Raw genomic sequence first — 17297 nt, 5'->3', positions numbered from 1 at the left:
CCATGACTTCAGGGTGTTGGTTTGCTGAGGTGGAGAACATGGTGAGAGGGAGGCACGTGGCAGGAATTGGTATTGAAGTCTTTCTGCCAGCTGAAATGTGTGTTTGGAGAAGAGGGGTGCTGCCTGCATTGGGTCCGTTGGTGGGTCCGTAAAGCATGGGATCCTGAAAGAGCAGCTGGGTGCAGAGGCATTGCTCTTGCATATGAACACAACCTGGCAGGCAGACCACAGTTGCTGATACTGCTGCTGATTAAGGCAGGACTTGCTGCCACCATTAACGATGGGACCTGAGCTGACCACTTGGAATCCTTCCTATGAGGCTTGTGGTATAATGTATACATTATAGTTCAGATCACACTATCCAAACCGTATGTACAACGTGCAGCCCAAAGTGTATTATTGGGATGCAAAAAATAGGGAGAAAGTCTATAATCTGTTGTACATAGGTTTTGGATTCATCTCAGCAGAATGTGATCACCTGAAAGTTAGTCATCTGGTTTCCAGTTGCCTTTGGTCAGCAAGGAGAGATACGAATCTTCAGAAGGTATTACTTCCCATCTGTCGAAGACATGTATATGTCAGGATGTGATGAGTTACTGTTTGGAGATGTCTCTTTGCTGACTATAGATGGAGCCTATATGACAAACTTCAGTCAGACACTTAGGGCTTGATTCAGCTTCCCACCCATAGCCATTTAGTGACTTTGGAGGCCCCCAAAGATTTCTGTGACCTCTGCATGGGGCTGGTAAATGTGACATAAGTCATGAGCTGAAGGTCCAGGAAGCATATCCTGGGGAATCTGAAATGGTACTAGATAGGTACGTATGGGCAACTGGACTGATCACCTAATTTCTGGTTACTTGGAGTGAGGTGAGAGGAGTTCCACCTTTTGGATCTGATCCCAGCCCAGCTAAAGCCAGTGTCCGTCTCTCAGTAGAATATAGCTGCAGGTGGATCAGCCCCTGAACTCTAGATGTCTAAATTCACAGCCTAGCTTTGTGTGGAAGAGTAAACCTGAATACAATTTTGTTTTGTGGGTTTGATCCTGCATTGTTTCCGTTAATGGGAGGCTTTCCACAGCATGAATGCAAATGGGTTTAAACTTTCTTTTTATATTGGGAAAAACCCACAAAACAAAAATCCCCCAAAAGAATACACCCCCCCCCCCCCCGACAACATTATATTAAAGACTATTATACATGCTTTGACACAGTTTATCCCAATTTGACCCGAATGTTGATGTCCAGTGAAGAACACCCCAAAATGAAGTGTCAAGAAGTGCTGCCCATTGATAAAATGCAGAAGGAAGCTTGCCTGTTGGTTTGGCTGATACTGAAACCGCTTAGGAAAGAAAGGACTGGTTGCTGTGCTTTATTAGGGGCGTTAAATTCAGAGATGCCTGTAAGAAGTTACATTTGAAAGTGTGAAAATTACATTTAACAGAGCTCTTAAAGTATGATGACTAGGTGACTTTCTTCTGACAGCCAGCAATTACTTAATCATACACATTTCTTTCACTATGTGAAAGAAATGGAGAAAAGCAGGTGATAGTTCCCTTTGGGCATCTGAGAATTTGATAACCTTATTTCTTCAGATGTACTCAGGAATATTAGTGTCTCTAGTCTCTACATCAGTCACAGAAAAGCAATAAAAAAAAGTCATCTCAAAGATCCTGGCATTATTTTGTTTATGTCATAGCCTTTTAACTTTGTGAAGCATTTTGTGGGGGAGGAATTTGACATGCCTGATGCAATTGTTCTCTTGATTCAGTGTAACTAGAGAAATAAATTTGCAGCAAATGGAAGTCAAGAAAAGAATGCAAGCAAATGTAAAAGGAGACATTTTTCTTCCAGGAAGTTTTTACATTAGACTTCTGAAAGATTTTGGCTGGAACATGGGTTTTTCAGAAAAAGTAATTTGACACTGAGAGAAGTCATGCATCGCATATGTTGCTGGTGCCTGGGTCTGTTTCATTTGTCTTAGAATTTTATGTTTATATGATGGGTATTTCCTGACAGTGTGCAGTGAAAGAAGTCAATACTGAGGCCATTTTTTTTCCCCCACAAGGTGGTACTGTGGTACCGACTATAGAACTCTTGTTTTGGCTATAGTTGATTTATTTCTGTAACCCTTCTGCAGATGTTTTAAAGACAGATTTTTGTCTGCAAAGAAAGTTTTGGTGTTAGAATCAAATTTCGTAGCAGAATGGTCTCAAGAATTTTTCGGTGCGCTTTCTTTTCCTAACCTTTTGTCTCATTAAAACCAGATTTTATTGCAAGTTGCAATTGGCAGAAAAACTCCATTATTGCTGTTTGGTATTTTTCACCTTTTGTTGCATTTTTAAAAATCCAATCAGTCCATTTGAGACTCCCTTGTTTTTCAAACTAAAACAATAGCTCTTCTAAGTTTATTCAGGTTAATTTCTTTTTTTTCCTTTAGTTACATGTAAGTAAAAAGGCACCTACAACTAATTAGAGAAATGAAAATAAATTACAAACATGAAATATTCAGGAGAATGCAGTTTTTCCCCTGAAAACAGACCTAACCACTACCAAGCAAAGAAACAAAACATAATTAATTGCTTAAATCAACCTCTGTGGCAGTACATTGGGTTTTTCCAATTGCTTGCAGAGTCTGTAAGATCTATTGTGAACAGCTCCGTGTATTTGTGCACCCACCGTCACCTTTGAGAACTTGCATAGTTTCTGTGGTCATGTCTATAGTACTACACTACCATAGTTTATAGCTTATATTAGAAAATGGAATAAGGCTAGGGTAGAAGCCTGAGCACTAGTCTGGGGGTCTGCATGCTGTTAAATGGTCAGCATACTCCTTGGCAGGGCTTTGGCCCAGGACACCAAGTACTCCCCCAGATGGAGTTAATCAGAGTTTGACCATAGCCTGTTTTACAAGTAAGAGAGTTAAGCTATAACGATATGTGCTGTGCAGTGATTATTGGTCTCAAGACCGGAGGACAGGCCCTGGTCCATTTTATTCACCAGTATCAGTGCAACCACTAGGACCCACTGAGCCATGCTTGTGCTCAAAACTAAACGTACTCCAGTAGGTTTGGGGCTGCTTAGTTTTAGAAACATGAACTCCTGTTTTTTATGGTCTAGCTTTTACATCCATTATTTTTCTGTGTGTGGGCTGTTTCTGTTCACCCCTTGTACATGTATATACTATGGATGGCTTGAAAAAGCAGTTACGCTACAGGTACTGGTTGTACAAGACATGAAGTGTCATGCACGATCTACAGTTAAAAGCAGGGGAGGACATCAAAATGAGCTCCAGTTATATAAAATGAAGGTTTTTAATGCATTTGGAGGATCACATTTAACTTATTAAAACAAAAATGATATTAGAAAACAGTGATTTATGCCTTAGTGATCACAGAATGACAGAATCACAGCGTGGTCAGGGTTGGAAGGCACCTCTGGAGGTCATCTAGTCCAATCCCCTGCTGAAGCAGCTTCACACAGAGCAGGTTGCACAGTCAAGTCCAAGTGGGTTTTGAATGTCTCCAGAGAAGGAGACTCCACAGCCTCTCTGGGAAGCCTGTCATAATATATAATAGCTTTTTAAAAAATGTTACTTAGTTTTCTGTAGGTTTTCTGTATATTCTTCATGAGTGGAAGAAATACATTTGAGAGCTGAGTGTGGCTATCACCTTTCAGATCTTTTCAAATAGCATCCCACTCCAGGTTCTTGAGCTTCAAGGCAGGCCAGGGACTGCAGTGTGCATTCGGCAAGTGATAGAGACCCGAAGCAAGTCCTGAATTAACGAGGTGCGTCCATGTAGCATTGTACAATCGTTTATCAAGGCAGAGTGAATACCTTGAGTTCTCAAGCGGTCTAGCAGGCCTCATTTGCCAGTGTCCTCAGCCTAGCCTTCAGGGCCTCTAGGTTAGAGGATTGAGCTGGTCCTACTGGGGTGAAAATGGGACAGAAGATACTCCTCTTTTTAGGAATATGTGACTTCTCGACACAAGAGAGGATGTGGGAGGCATGGGAACAGCAGATAGGGGCTAAAAGAAGAGATGAAGGGCTACTAATTCCCTCGTAAGTAATGTTTGCAAAGCAGATCATTGGGGTCTCTTGTCAATATTATGGTCATGTTATTATGCTGGAAGTAACATGAAAGTAGGATAGGAAGAGCACACAAGACACTTCTACTCAGACATTCTGTACACTCAGCAAACGGGAACCCTTTCTTTAGGTATCAAATGCCAAGCAAAGAATTTATCTAAGATTATATCTTCTCAAAGCATAAAGCTAGGGTCTCTTAAATGCCTGCACACCCTACCTGGAAAATGACCTAACAGCATCTTCAGCTGTTGGCTCTGATTTTGGACAATCTCCATCTATTTTTGTTGATAAAAGCTTCTTTATTCCTACTATTTTCCCCCATTACAAAGAAGGCCCCTGAATCCTGGGGCTTTTCTGCAAATGTGCATATTTAGAATACACTTTCCGTGGGTTCTTTTAGATTTCCATTTTTTCTTGATGGAAATAATTAAGAATATGAATTCTATATGAGAGAAAAACATATCCAATGCCATGGGAAGGTGTTCTGGACCTGGGAGCAATGTCTCATATGTGTTTGAATGAGATTTAATAGAGAAGAATAAACGTGTCTTAGGCAGGCTCTTGAGACTGCGTGATGGGAGAAATACGCTTGGAGGAATCACACTGAAGTTGTTTGCCAATAGTACATAGATAGGATTGCTGGTAGGGATATTTAGTAACATGGGTATGGTTCTTGTTTCCAGGACTTAGAGTTCATAAAAAACAGGTGAAAAGAGATTAAATGCTTCTCTGACATCATTTTTCCATGTCAGAATTTGCTGTCCATGCCACAAGTCATCTTTGCAGGGGGAAAAGTGAGCTACGTAGCTACAAGCAGGAAAGGGAGGTGTGCGTATGCCCTATAAACTGAGAATCTTGTTTCCCATGACACTGGATCCTGGTAACAGTATTTCTTTGTTATAAAAATGCACTTCAGAGATTGAATTGAAGCCATACAAGACAATTTTAAGAACTGTAGTTCTGAAAGCAGAGGAATGTCACACACAGAGTAGCAGACACTGAAGATACTTGCCCTATGGTTTCCAGCTTTGGTTTCTGTTCCTAAATGCTCCTTCTCTGAAGCCTAAGAAAATTGTTAAGTTGGACTCACCCCTTCACAGGCCACACTTAGCTCACATGCACTCTAAAACATCTGCAGACCGATGTAAAACAACCATAAACCCCAGTGTTTTACGAGCCATTTTGGGCTTTAGGGAACCTCTACTAAAGCACAGCTTTGGTATTATGAAAAGAAAATTAAGGGTCACCAATTTGAGATGGCCACCAAGGGGGTCGGCAGGATCAAGATTGTAAGGAATCTTTCAGGAATGCACTTAAGAGGTAACAGATCTAAGAAAATGACCTTTGGAAAGTCTCTTACTCTCCTGTAATTTGTCAGTTGTATGTCTACATGATGCTCTAGGGTGAAGTAGCTTGACCCTCAAAGCTTGGGAGTCCATATGCTTTCCTCTTCTATGGCTTTGTCGGTTTTTTGGAATGATTCAAACATATATTCTAGTCACCCATAAAGAATGGATTCTGCTTTATCTAAAAAATGATATAAATTGCTGGTCTGTTCTATCTGGAAATGAAAAGACCTCAGATAAAAGCCTCTCTTTATTAAGGAGTCAAAGATATTTTAGATCTCATTTGGCCTTCACACCCTACTCATTCCTCCTCTCTTTATCTAGTGGTGCTCTGCTGATAGTTATTATCCTTTTCAGCTACTCTAAACACATATTATTAATTCTACAGCTGTCTTTCTACCTCCAGTCCTTTTAATAGTAAGCTCACTAAAATCCTCTAAGGCATCCTGTAATCCTTAGGATCACCCTGCATGTTTCTCACCTGAGCGTGCATACTCCAGTTCCCCCTGAATGGTCCATTTGGATCATCCCCTTCTTGCTCTGTTCCCTTGCTGTCTCTTTTCTCCTTGCTGTGCTTCACTATCTGCATCCCTTCATCTCCTCTATCAGGAAGACTTCTTTGTCCTCATTTTCTGAATGTTTTTTTCCATTCATCAGGAAGCAAAAAAATCAAGGAAATGGGCGATAAGGCTTGTAATTGAATCCCACCTGTGCGGTGGGTTCAAGACCTAGGTTGAAATATTTCAGTGAATGTCCATTTTGACATTACAGCTTGCTTTTTGCATCATATAAAATGGTTGGCCTAGACTACCGTAATGGTTATATTGGCTGGTTTTAAAATCCAGGGCTTCTTCTTTAAAGACTCACTTAAATAACCCACCACTTCAAACAATTACTTCTCTTTCTTGATTAGTAATACCCTCACATGCTCTTTGCTACAGTGTTGTTTCATCTTGCATTTGTTTGTCCTAACTAATTTAGATATTAAATCCTTGGTGACTGTCAAAGTGTCTATCTATGCAAAGCACACTTAAATAAATTAATTTAATAATAATTAATAATAAATATGCCAGCTGAAAGCTGTGCATCTGAGCTAGCAGGATGACACTGACATTGATTTATCTTGTTTCAGGAGCAGTGCTTGCTGTTCCTCTGCCATGGCTCTTTGGGAAGCGCTGTTATGGCTGCTGCACTCTGAGGGATCTCAGGTCACCCTCTCACAGTCCTCCCCATCGGATAGTCACTCTGCCTTGAACCTCATCACTCATCAATTTGAAATCCAGCCTTCGGAGCTAACACTTTCCTCAAGAGAAGAGGAAAACCCAAGAGGAGAGCATGGAATCTGTTTTGGAGGAGAGGATCCTGCAAATCCCTGATATATCCCCAAAATCACTTCACAACTAGTGCCAGTCCCTTACAGATGGTAAAATTTTTACATCTTTATTCATCCTTCTGTGTGTGGTAAATTATTTTTAATCTCTCTCTTCCCTCCCCCTCCTCCCTCAGTTTCCTATATGTAAAAGACTTGCAAAGTAAATGAGTGCTTTTGTGAAACAGGCTCTGTAAACACTCAGGTAGAATCATTGAAGCTGGCAGGAAAGAATTCATGTGGTGTGCGTTAACAATTGTCTAAGCTAGAACACTATTTAATCTGTTATTCCTGGTGGGCACTACCTTGTAGAAAAATAATATTATTACAGATATAATCTTTCAGTTTGTAATAAACCTCAGGAGTGGTCTGGTGGAGAAAGGGGAGAAGGGAATCCTTCCTGAGCAGAGGTAAACTGGGCAAAATCTGCCCTTCATGTGTCTGCCTTTAGGAGCTCTGATAGGAGCAAGTTAGTCACAGTATATATTGCCTCTATTTCATTAAGGGAAGAAAGGATTACTTTGCATGTATTTTCTCTGGTCCATCCCGTAGCTAGAACTACAATAAAACCCAGGAAAAGAATAGCTGTATAATATGTAGCAAAGGCAGAGGAATTATTGTAATTTATATGATTATTAATCCATCTGAACATGACAATTTTTACCAGATAAGGCAATGGCTAGAAGGTGCTCACTGTAGTAGCAGTTTTACTGCCATCAAAATCATAAAGTATTTACTACCACAAGTAACGTCTGTCACTTGGGGTTTGTTCTCCCACTTCACCCCTGGGGAAGAGGGTTCAGTGCTCATGAGCTTTGTTTTTTGTAGAATCTCAAATTTTTACGTAGGTACAAAATGCACCTTGGAGGAAGTTGTGGGATGCTCTGTGGGATTCAGGAGCTGAAGACCAGACCACACAGCAGTTATTTCTCAGGGGAATAACTTTTCTTCTTACCATGTAAGGCTTCATTGTGACAGAACTTCCCAAGTCTGGGGAGTACCTGCAGTCTTAAGCTTAATTCAATACTTTGTGGAGTCAGTGGAGAAAGTAATGTAATTTGTTCACTGTAATCAGCTAGTAGGTGTGTGTCTCTGAGGGTCTGATTGCTTCACGTTCAAATAAAATGCACTGTTACAATCCAGATGCGAGTTAATGATGGCATATATAACTAAGATGGACTTGTTTAGGATGGAGTCTTTTAACCAACCAGAGATAAAAGAAAGCATTATCGATGGATATGGCTCCTTGGGAGCTTGGCGTGAATGAGATATCCAAACCTAAACTAAATACTTTGGGCATGTAGCGTCAAAGAAAGGATATTGCACAGTGACTACAAACTTTTTGAATATTGCTGCAGAGCCTCCAACACAACCTTCATGTCTCTCAAGTTCCAGCTTGTCAGTAATTTTTTCAAGCAGAAGCTACATTTGGCCCATGTGGTGATGCCAATGTACTCTCCCTTAGCTTCTCCCCAGCTTTTTCCTTAGCAATAGCAAAGGTGTGGGCACTTACGGCATCTTTTGCACTTTATGGTGATGTGTGGCTCATTACCAGTTTGGGGATACAGTCAGTGGGCTCAGCCATCATGCATATGCAGCTGTGATTTGAACAAAGGTGGGGGATAATAAAGGCTATGCAGAACTGCGTGTCACTGCTGGATTGTTGGCTTTTTAGTCTGCATCATCTGACCCCACCATTTCATGCCTGCATGTAGATGCTGACAACGCCTTGAGAGAGAATTGTTTCTTGCAGAACTGTGTTTTTAAGAAGTTTGTTGACAGACAAGTGTTTTTCTCATTAGTACTTGTTAGGTGCTTCTAACCCTGAAATAAGCAACTATTTTAGCCTGTTCCTCATGATGACTTTCGCTTCTAGACAAGACAGCAATACCTGTCAGACCCTTTAAGAAGGCACGTTTGCAGCTTACCCCAGGATCTCATACTTGCTATATTGAAGATCCTATCAGCTTCATATGAAGCAGAGAAATGCTACATAATGGTCTTCTAATTGTTGTTTCTTTTGACGGCTAAATACCAAGTTGTTGTGAATGAGACTCAGCAGCTCAAATGCAGCTGTCTGTAGCTGAGCAAATCACCTTCCTTTATTAATTAATGAAGAAAACAAGGCAATTGGTTTTATACCAAAGTAGATACCTCAAACATACGAGAGGTGATGAAACCTGGAAATTTCAAAATTAGTGACCTGATAAGGTCACTAAAATTAGTTCAGGCCAAGAGATAGGCTGTTTAGGCTTAGGGGACAACAGATGACTATTTATACTTTACTTATTAAGAGGAATCTTGGTAATCAATATTCCCCTCTTTTGTAGTACTTTACACGAATTGTTTTTCTAGTAATTTCTGTCTTTTTTTCTCTTTGGGAGAAGAGACTGAGGATTCCTTTCTTACTAATTCAAATGTGACTTCCATCTGTATTTTTGATAGGCAGTTCTACCCAGGGTTCCCTGAAGGAGCTGAAACTGGAGGATGTGTGTGACTCAAACAAATGCAGTGGGCTCAAGGCAGGACTAACTGGGTGCTATTTTATGGGCAGTACAGGAGGTCAGATTAAATGATTCAGTAGTCCCTTCTAGCCTTAAAATCTATTAAAACCCCTGAACAAGTTCAATAAAAATGTAATAATGTTTTACAGAAATTACTCTAAGGCCCCTAAGAATTAAACAATAGTCATTAATAGCCTTTTTATGATGTTTTCACTATATATTTCTAGAGCAACAAATCCTACAGAGAGGGATATATTTCTCTTTAAATTGATGATGTGATGGAGAAAAACATTCCTCACTCGAACAATAAGCCCTGGTAAAGCAAAAAACCTTGTTTCCTAGTGTGGGTGCCTCATATACATTTGCAAGTAGGAAGAATAGTAATTTAGAAATGAGAGAGGGATCGTACTTTAATGTGAATTTTCAAAGCATCACTCTGTGTATCATTTAGACAACCCTTGGCTCTGACCGCTGAGTGCAAATGCACGAGCCAGTGTGTGTGGGCAGTGCGAGTCATGCAATTTTCCTACTATGTAATAATAAAAACCCAAATGCTGGTTAAGCCAGCATTTAGGTCTAGAGAAGGAAGCTGTGATAATGCCATGAATCCTTGCACTCGGGGATCAACAGTGATGGCATACAAAGCAGACACAATGACAGGCAGATTCTTGCTGAACTGATGTTGAGCTGAGCTGCAGACACATTTATCCAATCTTATTATTATCTTGCAGCTCCTGTACCCTGACTAATACCTCTAAGAAAATGAGTGGTGCTTTAGAACATGGTAACTCAAGCCTATAAGTATTAAATACATTTGAAAACAAGTTAATTCATCCTGGTTAATATCACAGATTTCTGGCCTTTCTTCCTTCCTCTTAATCTACCCAGTTATGTCTGGTTTACATTTTAATGTAATATATTGTACTGTAAAGGCAGTAGTTTCAATTCATGGTAGTGAAAAAGAATAGAAACCTGGAACTGCTGCAATACCATGTGCCTTCTGGGGATCCCTGTAGCCAAATGTGTCTGGAGAACTTCCCTTCATAGGATATAGCTTCTGCATCATCCCTAGTAAGAGACATGATTAACAGCCTGAAATATAGTTAAATACCTACTCTGCATGCACAAACAAGTTTGTTGTGACAGAAAAAATACTTCTTACTGCTTTTATTAGTAATTACTGCACAAAGACTGGACTAAGAATTGTTCTTACAAATTTTATTTGTGGAGAGACATGGGTATTTAAAGAAGATCAAGTGTGGAAAGAGAATATGATTTCAATAATTTTTAATAAACAAACCATCACATTCAGGTTTATAGTCTGGTTGGCAATAGTGTGATGGTCCAAATGAAGAGAACTGACAGTGATGACTGTCAGAAAGGGAGTATTAAGTAGACAGGGAAAGAGTCAATCCCCTAATTCCATTACAGTATTCACAGATAAAAAATAGCCAATTCAGTGGCACATAAAACACTGAGACGTTCACTCTAGAGAAACTTGGCGAGGCCATTCACATGAGCAGAATATTAATTCCAATGGCAGAAATTCTGTGTGTAAAATTGAATTGCTCAAGACTCAGAAAAAGTTTGGGGTCTGAAGTGCTTAAAAGTGAAGCATTATTTCTAGCTGTATATAACCTACTGAACTATGGAGACTTTAAATGCTAACAAAATGTAAATACCTTTTAGTAATGTGCTGATGGTGATGCTTAGTGATGCAATGAGAGATGTGGAAGTGCTGATAGTGATACTCTTGCATAATTTTTTCTCCATGTAAAAGGGACCAGGATGTGAATCAGAAGCATGGGTATGCCACAGCAATGTCCACAGTCCTTTCCCAGCCCTGCTGGGGCTGGAATACTATAAATATTCCTGTGAGATTTTGATTCAAAATGGAGCACAAATTATGGGAGGGCTGAAGACTGTTTATTGTTGCTGGAGCAGTAAGATACAAATTAATAAAGAAAGCAGCAGCAACAAAATGCTGCCGGTCACAATTTGTGATATAAAATTAAAGTAGACAGCCCAAAGGAGCTAGTGACAATAAGTAAATAACATTTACAAATATGCTGGAGGAAAAAAAAAAAGGCAAAAGCAAGAGAAGCAGTCAGTCTCTTGATAGATGACAAGGGTAATAAAAACCAGAGGGATGAGGCTTTGCACAATTCTCTTATCTTTCTGGCCTTGTTCTCACTCATGCATCCTAAGCTGGAAATGGGATCCTTTCATGTTTAATGGGAAGGGACATATAGTATAAAGGAAAGAAGAAGAGCAGACATATTCCAGTGCCTTCAATGCTGCTTGTGTGAGCTTATCACCATATGGGGAACACAAAATCTTCAACCCTGTGGCAAAGCTTAGCCCCAAATGTTTGGCAAGGCTCACAAAACTGCAGTCAAGTCCTGCCTTTCCTGCTAGGTCTTTACATGTGGCCCCTCCACCTTCCCACAGCATCTTCACCCTGGTATAAAAGAACCCATCACAGCCCTGCATGGGCACTCCAGGACTAGATGGGTCAGGAGGCAAGCAGCTCTTGTGCTTCTTTCTGCCTCTGCTCTAGCTCCTCCACAAAGGGTTTATCTGCCTTTCTCGTATCATGTGCCCCTGTACTGTGGGTCGTCTAAAGCTCCTCCTTGTCTGCTAGAGATGTGCATCACACGAAAAGGACGCAGCACACTTGAGTGACTTTTTTTTGACTTCCCAGATTCCGTCCTAGTGCAGATGAGGCTTTTTTTTTCAGCAGATCAAGCTACTAAACCAGTGCTCCAGTCCTTGTATTTCCCTGCTCTTCTCCCTCTGGGTGCCTTGACATCGGCCACCTACTCTGGCAGGCTCTGCTAGGATTCCCATCGCAGCCTTGCCACAAAGCCTCCTTCACTGGTGCCTGTCTTCACCCCCTGCCTTCCCAGCAGCTGTCCCTCACTGCCTGTCCAGGATTCACGGATTTCTCAGTGCCACTTCTTTCTCCTGCCTCCCTCCCCCCTCCTCGGCCTCCTTTTCCCCCCATCTTCCCATCAGCAGCAGCCCCGTCTCCATGTCAGCTCCGTGCCCCTGCCTGAGCTCAGCTGTTAACAGAAGTCCCTGGTGTAACATACAATTACATGGTTACGAATTATGGGGCTCTGTTTAGTAACCAGACCTTTGCTTTACTCCAAGTGGCAGAATGTAAGTAAACTTGAAGCTTTACTTTCTGTGGAAGTTTAACGGCTGAGGCAGGGAGCTACATCTGTGTGGAGAGGAAGCTGGAAAGATTTATGGAAGGAAGGTAACAAGAGCTTGACAAATAGTGAAGTTATCCCGTAGAGGATCCCTGTGCTCCTCTCAGCCTGCCTTCCTCGGAGCCGGAGCAGCGCCGGCCTCCAGGGCTGTTCAAAAGGGCTCTGCAAACCCGCAGCGCGGCGGGAGAGTGACAAACGCAGCCAGAAACGTGCTGGCAGCTGGGACCTCCCCGGGCCCGTAAGCTGCTTCTAGCTGGAGAGGAGTGGGATGGAAGGGCGAAGGAAATAATCCGGGGGAACTCCAGATGAAGAAGGTGCCTGGGCTGGCTGCCGGGGCCTGCACACCGGTGGGCCCCCGGGTCTGTCCCACCCCAGGGAGAGGGCTCAGGCAGTGCTGGGCTTGCACTTTGGTGCAAGATCTTAATGACTTTGGCGTATTTAGGAGTACCATAGAAATGCTGTTAAGTTTCTTTATGCAGGATTGAGTTCTTCTTAGAATGAGATGTTTACATTTTCCCCCAGCTGTTGGTTTTTGTTGTATTTTCTGTGAATGTGTTCAAAAATGCTTCCTGAGAGAGCTGGGGTGTCCCGGTGCCCGTGGGGACCCGCGCCAGGGGCCTCTGGGCGGGAAGGTGCATGGAGGTGCCCGCGGCCCAGCCGGCCTCGGCGGAACGCAGGAAGAGTCGTCTTCCACTCTGGCACGCCGAGTACGCTGTGCACGCTGTTTGTCCTTCTCTAGCTGGTACTGGCCTAACATGGCTACGCTGCTCTTGCTAATGTAGCAGATTTACCGGGAGCAGATTGCCGGTGCTGCGGCCTGGGTTTGCCTTAGGAGCCTGCTCAGGTCGCGAAGCTCAGGAGAGCAGTGGGTGACCTGGGCAGCTGGCCCTTCACACCTGCGTGGGCTGACACTGTGGCCTCCAGCACCTTCACTCAGCACAAAGCTTGGAAAAATCAACAAGTAAAACCTGTAACAGGCTGAAGTAGATTGACTAATGCAAAGTGCTTTTCTTCCCCTGATGCAATTATGAGCTAGTTCTTCGTTTAAATAAATACGTTTTTTGCCACTAACATGCAATACCTACAATTCCTCGTTTGAAAGCTGTCGTTTGATCACGCATTCGTGTGTGCAGAACGTATATCACATATGCATTGCTTCTGTCTATAGAAAATAATGAATGTATAGAAAGAATAGTAGTGAAATTCCATAATTTCACTACATAAAGTAAAATTCCCACAGCAGTGTTGCTGAGCAGCACTGAGAGCACACACTTAACATAAAAACCATTCCAGAAGGAAAAACATGTCATATGTATGATGCAATATGATAAAGCTAATACCTGTCTTGGAACCTGAAGTTTTGGATCTTGTGATTTCTGTGTGTTTAGCATTTTCAGATGTTGTGATAGCAATCTTTTCCATTAATTTGCCATCTAGTTGCAAAAACAAAGCACTGCTTTTGTTTTATTTGTTTACATTTTATTTACAGCATTCCTGCTTTACCAGAGGTGTGTTAAATTATTAACAGGTTATGTCCATGTTCACAGAAAAGCTAAATTGAATCCAGTACAATGTGGGCTTATTAAAAGACTGGCTAACAGATTCGCTTTGCCCACAAAACTGTGCACTGTAGTCTGGAATATTCCTTTTCCAATTAAAGCTATTTATTTATTTTGATTTCTAGCAGTCATGGTGAATTCTTGTCAGTGGTATTTTTTTCCACAGAAATGCTCTGTATTTTTGCAGGAGTAAAACTGCATGTTTAATTGGTTATTTTAACACCTTTAGTGCAATATCTTCATGCTTTAATAGGGCTATAATTTTTAAATGTAGGTCCGTTATTTTCTATGGCATGAACATTGCCAGACTTCTCAAGTGTCTTGCTTCTCACTGGTGTCTCTGATTTCACATTAAAATCCCCCTTTGTCCCTCCTCAGTCCCTGCTGATGACCCTTATTAACCAGAAGGATTTCTAGAGCTGAAAAGCTTATCAGGTTAGAAAAGGGCATGTTACAAAAACGTGGTTTTATCAGAACTTAAAGTAACCATCACGATAAAGAAAGAAAAGCCTGTGGTGTTGCACTGGGCTGCATAAAGATAAGCATGCCGTAAGTTAGCTGACTTTTTCTTAGTATTTTTTCTGCTATGGCGGGATGAAGCGTTAGGAAGCATTTAAGTTTTACTCCACTGAAGGGCATGAACTCTGCGCAGTATCCTGCTTACCTAGCACTTGACTGAACCTTCATGTCATCAGGTCAGTTCTTATAGATGTTGAGAACCAGGTCATTTACCTACTTTTCATATGTGTTTGGGGAAGCTCAGCTGAACTCTTGCCCTCTTTCTGTCCTATCTGGTAGAAAAGGATGTGAGGGACTGAGAGAGGAATATCTGTATGAATGGCTTATGCTGAATGCATGAGGACAGATACTGCATTTGTGTCAGCTGGTGTCACGCCATGGGCTGGCAAGGGGGACTTTGTTCATTGACACTGGTTGGAACCTGGGTTTTTGAGTTGTGCCTCTTTAGATGGCAGTTTAATTGATTTCATCAGAGCAATTAACGTAGTTTTGCACAACTTTCTATGAGTAAAGTTAGCAAAATAGGGCCAATTATGGTAAGAAAAGTGTTACATTCTAAAATGCAGTGTGACTGAAAAAGGCTAGGGCTCATGGTACGCTTAGCCACTGAATGGGGAACTGACTGGGAAGTGCCAAGGGCAGAGGATAAACATGATGTTAGGTGTGTAAGGAAGGAATATCAAGTATGAACAGGAAACTGATGTTTCACATCCTTCAATGCTGGGGAGATATTTGCCGGAATAATAATGAATCTGGCCAGAATATCGTCAAGAAGGATACTGAAAACCAGGGAAGTGTTATTACCCTCATCACAAATCTTTCACCAAGATTTAACAAAGGTAGTTTCAAGTCTATAAATGCACCATAAATGTAGACATGTAAGAAACGATGTATTTTGATTCTCCAAGAGGAGATTAAAAGGTGAACTGATTATGATTTACACTTACGTAAGGAAGATATTTGTGGAGATAGGTCTTTAATACAGTGGAAAAGCCATAATGGGATCCAATAGTCAGAAAATAAGATGGACAAATAAGATGTGTGGTTTTAGTATTGAGGGTAATTAATCTACAAAATTTAACTGGGAATATGATGGCTTTTCAATTGCCTGGTGTCTTTGAATCAATAGGATATTTTTCTCAGAGATGGGCTATAGCTCACCGAGACATTGTACACTTGATGCAAGACTCAGTTGTTAAAGTTCTGTGAGGATAGGAAAGGTCAAGCTAACTGATCATATCAATCATATGATATCATATCACATAATATCATAGCATAGCATAGCATATTTTATCATCTACCCTTGTACACTTATGAATCAATTATGTCATCTTGTCCAGCTCTACGTTTTGATTCCTGTTTTTATCTGACCTAAGTTTGGGTATAGAGACTTTATGCACAGTAGTCTATAAAATCACGGAGAGGGTCAGCATTATTTCTTGGGAAAATTTGTGAACTGCTCATTTTTCTGCATTTCCGTAGTAGTGAACATCAACTGTAAAGCAAATGGACCTTGAAACCCACAGTAATCCCTTTGCTGCCCTGACCAAGTGGTCAGGTGGTATATGATAACGTGTGGCTGGGTTCAGGGTCCACTGTCTCAGCCTGCATAGACATGCAAAGAGGACGTTTTTGCGCAGCGTGAACCCCTATAGCAGTAGTTCATGCTGAGCTGAATATACAAGAAGATTTGCATTTCTTCTCTGTTAAACACTTCATTCTTTTTAAAGTATGTCTTCTTTCAAACAATACTGTAAGGGAGGAGTGGAAATAGAAAAGACCAGTCTTAGGAGGGTTTTTTCTTTGTAGCCACTTAAACCAAGAACATAAGTGAGGATTAAGCTATCTGAACAAATAGAAGGCTGATTCTCCATAAGTTGAGACATGTATCAAAGCAAAATTAAAATACGTCCTTTGCAAAAGTCTGTCATTATGTTGCTGGTGCTTTTGAAAACACTTGTTTTATTCAAAAGCTTTGTTATAAAATCTTCGTGGGAGTAAGGAGATGGCTAAGAAGTAGTCCCCGTAAGCTGTAATTGCAGAATCATAGATGTAACAATTATTTTTCTGCTCTTGGAGTCTGCACAGGACTGCCTTTCTCTCATCAAGGATTATAATAATGAAAAAATTACAATCATGTTGTCAGAGCATGGTTCATACTTTAATTCAAAGTATGTGGGCTTAATTCTGGCAGTGGTATAACTACAGTGAAGTTTATTGAAGTTACTCCACAGAGGGATTAGGTGCTGTTTGCCTCCTCATGCCTCTGCTTTCCACTCTGATAAGATACCTTTATGTAATCAGTCAGGTTTTTCAACCATGGGTGAAATATTGACTATAATATTGTTTTTATCATTTCAAGCTGCAACTTAATTTTTGTTTCAGTAATATCTTTTTTCAATTGGTGACAAACTGTGGTATGTTTTTTCTATTTAGGCTGCAAATATGCGATAAATACATACTCCTGGAGTAATCAGAAGCTGAACTCTAGTAATTATGATTAATACTGTTTGGAAATAAATTGTGTTAATTTCAAGCTTAATGAAATTCCAATAGTCGATTTTCACCAAAAATTATGCTTGCAAGATCGTGCACCACCCCCCATCTGTGATGAATGTATTCATGTTACAGTGCTTTTATTTGTGAGGAAATCTCAGCTTCATTTTGCTTTGCAATGCAATTTATGGCATGAA

At 41.0% G+C, this 17297-nt stretch overlaps 1 long non-coding RNA gene across 2 annotated transcripts in view; it reads left to right on the top strand.

Annotated features, from left to right (window-relative positions):
* LOC114014406 (uncharacterized) overlaps positions 1-17297 on the top strand; it is a 100048-nt gene that overhangs the window by 4642 nt on the left and 78109 nt on the right. Inside the window, exon 2 of one of the 2 annotated variants that reach the window (XR_008732900.1) lies at positions 6568-6858. This is a non-coding gene — a long non-coding RNA (uncharacterized LOC114014406). Of the gene's footprint in view, positions 1-6567; positions 6859-14372; positions 14781-17297 lie in introns of those variants that run through there. The other variant, XR_008732901.1, reaches the window with a different exon arrangement.

The sequence above is a fragment of the Falco cherrug genome, chromosome 6, assembly GCF_023634085.1.
Source record: "Falco cherrug isolate bFalChe1 chromosome 6, bFalChe1.pri, whole genome shotgun sequence".
Lineage (NCBI taxonomy): Eukaryota > Metazoa > Chordata > Aves > Falconiformes > Falconidae > Falco > Falco cherrug.
Note: the sequence above shows the minus strand (reverse complement) of the source record. Positions and strands in the feature narration are given on the sequence as shown.